Here is a 6,169-nt window from a genome sequence, read left to right as displayed (position 1 = left end):
AAAATTCTTTTTCTCAGTCACTTTTTCAAAACTTTAGCTCTAAAAATCTCCGGTGTTAATGGAGGTAAAAAAAATATTTTTGTATCTACTTACGTGGAATACTATGGAGAACAAGGACATATGCATTTTTTAATAATTCATTGAGAAATAAGGGCTGCAGATGCTTAAAAATACTTTTTCGAGGGTCATGCTGTATATGTCGGTTATCTGACTAAAGGTCATTTTCAAAATAAATAAAAATATAAATGACTAAATGTTTAATGTTAGATATTATTTCAAATCAACCTTTCTTTATAATTTTCATTAAATCAATTCCAACTTTCAACTTTTGATTTAATTGATTATAAAACACGGAAACTTTTATTGAAACAAAGAAATAAAAAGGTTAGGTTCTGAATTATTGATGAAACAATAATTGAGTTGGTAAATTATTATTCATTTTTATGGTCAAATATATGTTTTTCCACAACACAGGTATACAATTAAACCTGTTAAGCATGGAGACATTTTGTTGACCTTTAATATCATTTGTTTATGTCGATAAATTATTGTGGTTTATATTTGTTTATCTTATGTCTTAAGGAAAGATTATCTGATGGACACCCATAATGATAAACAAAATTGCACCCTTTCTAGATTAAAATTTTTGGGAACGTCTCTTAAGGGGCGTTTCGTCGTTTTTTTCACAATAGCTTTTGATAGATTATTTTAGGTTAAGTTAGGATAGGGGGTTAGAGCCCCCCGCAGGGTTTAGAAAAAGGGGAAAAGCTACTGTGAAAATACGACGCAACGCCCCTTAAGAGGCGTTGCCACGAAAGGAACTATACCCAAATTTTTTATTCAAAAGTTTGGACTTTTTGATCCAATCTACCATTTATAATACCTTGCTTAAACATAACAGAAGTCTTATGTTGATATAATAACAGCACAATAGCTGAACAGGACAAGTTGTATATTTGTTGTGTGCTCTTTTGGCATAGTAAAATATAAAAATCATTGTTTTATTTATTATTTTTTTTGTCTACTACGTGCCAGGGAGTAAAAGGATAAACGTCTTTAATTATTGACTGCGAATTTCTCCCTCCAACAATTTAGTCCTTCAATATACGAAATTTCATATTTTGGAAGCAAATATTGATTTATTTTACACAAGGTAAGATTTTTTTTTGGGGGGGGGGTCTTAAAGAAATCATACCCTATAATGATGATACACTCTTAACCTTTAGAACATCTTTCTTTAAACAGTTAGTAAACTAAAGACATACAGACACACACACATCCTTTTTCTTTTATATAAGCATTGTGCTATGCCTTATTTGTGAAAACAAATATAGTATTTGTCCAACAAATCAGGAATATTATTTGTTCAGTTATCATAATAAAGAAGAAAAATGTAGATAATAAGCAAAAACTCCAAGAAAATCACAAAACCTTAAAAGAATAACATTTATCGAATTCATTTGAATCCGGTGGATAGGAACCGGTTCTCATGAATACGAAAAAACTATGTCTAGCATCGTATTATATCCAGTTTTCTACGAATATAGAAATGTACAATCATAAGATTAAAACTAGTTTTGAATATAGAAATGTACAATCATAAGATTAAAACTATTTTTTTTAGCCGGTGCCTTCGGCACCTCGGGGCTAAAAAAACTAGTTTTAATCTTATAATTTAACATTCTATATCCGCGGAAAGCCGTTTATAATACAATGCGAGAAATAACTATACTCAATTATATGTTGAATATTTACATTGTTTCAAGCTTATACCAAAAAACGAAATTAGTTCGAAAAAAAATCACGAATCCAATACGTAATTTCAGCAGTCTTTGGGGGCCAACACTGACCTTTACATCTGCCCACCGAATATTATTTTAGATTTATTTCGCTTGTTGGTTATAACTTATTCCTACATTGTTTAATTCTTTACTTTTCACTGTGGTGATAATATAATTTGAAAAGTGACAGAGAACCTGTAGTACAAGAAAGTACACAAGTGTAAAAAGTACAAGAGTAATCAACCAGTACAATACTTATGCTAAAAGTTAATTTCATAGCTAGTCTCAAAAACCACATTTTCTACAATTTAAGATATTAATAATTTAAGATAAAAAAAAACCAAAAAGATACTAAATCGGACTTACCCCTACCAGGAATCTCAATGGATAAGACAATGGCCGATAAATTGATGTACATCCCCAATGATTACACACAAAATAAACCCATCTGAAGATTAAAAGTATTGGTTGAAACGTTTGAACACTCAATTTAACAACCAACCAATCAAACTTTATAAAAGTCCCCAAAGTTGATGATCCAAAAAATAAAAAAACGTTGCAAGAAAATTTTGGTTACTAAAGTAATAAACAGCTTAATGTCCCTTCCCTCCCTGGCCCCACACCCTGTGGAAATAACAAAGTTGTTACAAAATTAATAAATGTTTACTCTGTTTATTATTGTGATATAATTCTATATATAAATATAATATTAATATGATTGTTTATTTTATCAATGTTTGTACATGTTGACACACATATGTATATTGTATATCAATGTGTATTTTATTAAAGGGAGGGAGCGGACACCAGGCTGTTTGTATCGCTGTCAAATTTCCCCTTGAGTTTTTTTTGTGTCGTGCTCTATGCGAAAGCCCATAATAAGTCCTTTCCTTATCCCAATGCAACAACGACGACAATTCCTTTCCCTCCGATGAATGATCAAGCGCGGCATATGCGCATTGTTCTCCGGTTTTGGCGCCTCATTCTTTTTGATCCATCGGAGAATGCGTGTTTTGGTTGTGTTGTGCCTTTGAAAGTGCACTTGAACGCAAAAGAACCCTACTGTAAGCCTGTTCTGCTTGCTATAAATATACCCAGGTGACAATTATTCATGCATGTTGTATATAGGGCTCGAGCTCCGTAACGCGGTCAAACACTGTTTATAATAACATTTTCTTATTCATTAGCTTAAATACATTGTGGACTGGTTGATTGGTTGACTCATTAAGTTGAGTGTACAAACGTTTTAACCACTAATTGTAGTCAAGAAGGGGTAATTTTGTGCATCATCAAGTATTAATTTTTTTGTCTGAAGATGAAGATTTCAATATCTACTGAACCTTTAGAGCGTCTATTTAAGAGAAGCTTCAGATAGGTCCAGGGATGGTTTTAATCTATTAGTTTGCTCTTTTCTACCAAACTAAATATATAAATGTTAGGAGCAAAGCCACTAGTAACTATACATTATATTAAAAATCTTCAAAACATTACTTTGAAACTTATTATCCTTGTTTATACTTTTTATTGTATAATATGAATCTATTCTAAATATATTCTTTGGCAACATGATTCAGTGCATTATGGACATTTTTACTTTACGGAGCCAGGGGATTATGTTAGTGTCTTAGACACAATGATGCCGCGTTTTGGAAAGGACATTTTGAGGAAAGGTCGTCATAGTTGCCTTTTTGGTATAAGGTCTTTAAGAACGTAATGATTTTCACAAATGCATGACTAAGGACTAAAGGAGTGCTCTACGCCCGGCACAGTTAGCTTATAAGAAACTAGCAGCTCTACAAAAATCAGATATCTGTCTTAATTGCCAGCCGAGAAAATCATGTATTGCCCAAAGTGTTTCTAAACGACAGACGTTCTGACGAACATTTTGAATTATAGAGCAGCTTCACTACAAAAAAGAAATATTAATAAAGAATTTGTATGAATAGCAAAATATTAATTCAATCATAAACCACAATCAATAAAAAAAAAATTAGGTGAAATATCCTTATAGCAAAGTAACGGGATGTCTGTCTAGCTTTTTATATATATGTAACTTTATCCTTTACAGTGAAGCTTGTTAGAGGACCATAGAAGGATTATAACTATTTTTATGACAGGTACCTTCATCCTTCCAATAAAAAATTGCCACAATGTTTAAAAACGTCATATCTATATTTATGTTTGAACTAAATTTCTAATAAATGATTGTTTAGATAATAGTTTTATCTAATATCTATCTAAGATAAAGTGTAATTAATTACAGAGATAAGTGATTACCAATTAACAAACCAAAAGTGTTTTCAACAAACTGAAAGAAAATTTCCATAGCATAAGACAACAACATTTTTTTTCCAAATTTATAAACTAGGTAGCTCTTTTACTACGTAGGGAGGGTATAATAGGATGAAAGTTTTATAAAACGCTCTTTCATGTGTTGGATCCAAAACTTAATAGCCCTTTTGTGGCAACGCCCCTTGAGGGACGTTTCTTTGTAATTTTGAAATGGCTTTTGATAGATTATTTTAGGCTAGGCTAGGTTAGAATTGCCCCACAGGGTTAGGCAATTGGCCCGCAGGGTTAGAGCCTCCCGCAGGGGCTAAAAATAGGAGAAAAGCTTCTGTGAAGAATTGCCCCTTAATGAGAGTTGCCACGAAATGGGACTATACCCAAAACTTTTATACAAATTTCTATTAATTGGTTCAGCAGTGTTCAAACGTTTAAACCAATAATTTTAATCTACAACACAAATAATTCTGTAATTCGGGGTTATGCAGCAATTCATCGTCCATTGTCTTATCCCTTTAGATCTCTGTCTTTTATTAAATCTATGTTTTTTCTCTGTAATATGAAAACATTTTTGTCTTCGTAGTTCAATTTTCTTTATATTAGTCGCAGAATTAATTCTTAGAATTGCAATTAGAGTTGAGATAAGGGACTTGAAAATTTGCACTCTCACACAATGTAACCTGGTGATCACTGATAACTCAGTCCCCCTTATTTTTAGATAAATTAAAAATAATAGGGGGGGGGGGGGGGGCAGTTTTTCGTTTGTTTGTTTATTACTTTAGGTCGGGTTATGCTATTTTCAATTAATAGAAATAGACAATAGACACACTCTATCTAGATTACCCGTCTGACCCGATTTTTCGTCAAGTCTAAATAGGAACATTTCTAGCAGACGACATAATTGTTTACTTTCGACTTAAGCTGAGGTGGATTCTTTAAAAAATTAGGCTTGCTACTCGCTGATGAGGCAAAATTATTTTTGTGAAAAATTCTCTAAAATTACATTTAAACTCTACAAGAAATAAGCAATATTTAACCCTTTTAGATTCTATTTTATTTTTTGTACATTTTTTATGCGATTCTGGAGGATTTTGCCTCACCAGCAAGTAGCGAGCCTAATATTTGTTTTAAGAATCCACCTCTGTTTTGAAGCTTTCACATTTCAAAAAATTTACGACGAAATCTTTGAGCAATTAAGTCTGATTCAGCAAAGCTTTGTACTAATAAATTATACTGTTTACAGCTGACTTTTATCTATGTATGAAATGAAAAAGTACATGCGTTCGTAATAAAATGTGTACACAAATTCAACTAATGAGATCTCTTGAAGGTTTTTTAAGGATTCTCCTATTGGTGGAATCAGACTTTATTTCTCTTGAGTAATCTCTCTACTCCACTAGGCAAAAGAGAAATGATATTCTCATAATGAATTTATAAACAAAATCTTGTGCACTCACGTTCCAAATGCAATTTTTTCAGTTGCCATATACCTGCTTGTGAAATAATTAGCCAAAGTTCCAATAATTAATCTAACTTAATTAAAGTTATAATTAACAAGATATAACAATAATATATAAATTCCACGAATCCACATAGTACTTTATTATTTCCAAAAAAAAATATGACAGTTTCCCTCAAAGTGCCTAGTCGAGCAAAGATGTCCCTCCAATTATTTTGTAGTAAATTGAAAATATGTAGGAGGTAGTTTGTTTGTGTTTTAATTTTGGTTAGGTTAGGAAGATAAAGAAAGTCGTGCAACAAAATTCTGACGTCATAAAAATGAGGGATGAGGAGAGGAGGAGTGGTAAAGAAAACCACTAGAAAAGAGATGGATAATCCCTCTTTTTTATAACGTCACAGAGTAGCCCTGCAGGATTGGAGCACCGTTGGCATAAAGAAAAATAATGTTTCTCCCTTTTTTTAAATAAGGGGTTTTGTGCTCGCTTTGCACTTTTAGAGAATTTTGATTAATTTATATGCTTTGTTATTATATCAACTAAAATAAAATTACTTTTTCAATAAAAAATCAGTTATGGTATCTGTTGAATCTATTGAAAGGGAATAGATGATAGCAGTTTCCAATCAATTAATATTATAAACTT

This window comes from Acartia tonsa, chromosome 12, assembly GCF_053477335.1.
Source record: "Acartia tonsa isolate MP-2025a chromosome 12, ASM5347733v1, whole genome shotgun sequence".
NCBI lineage: Eukaryota > Metazoa > Arthropoda > Copepoda > Calanoida > Acartiidae > Acartia > Acartia tonsa.
Note: the sequence above shows the minus strand (reverse complement) of the source record.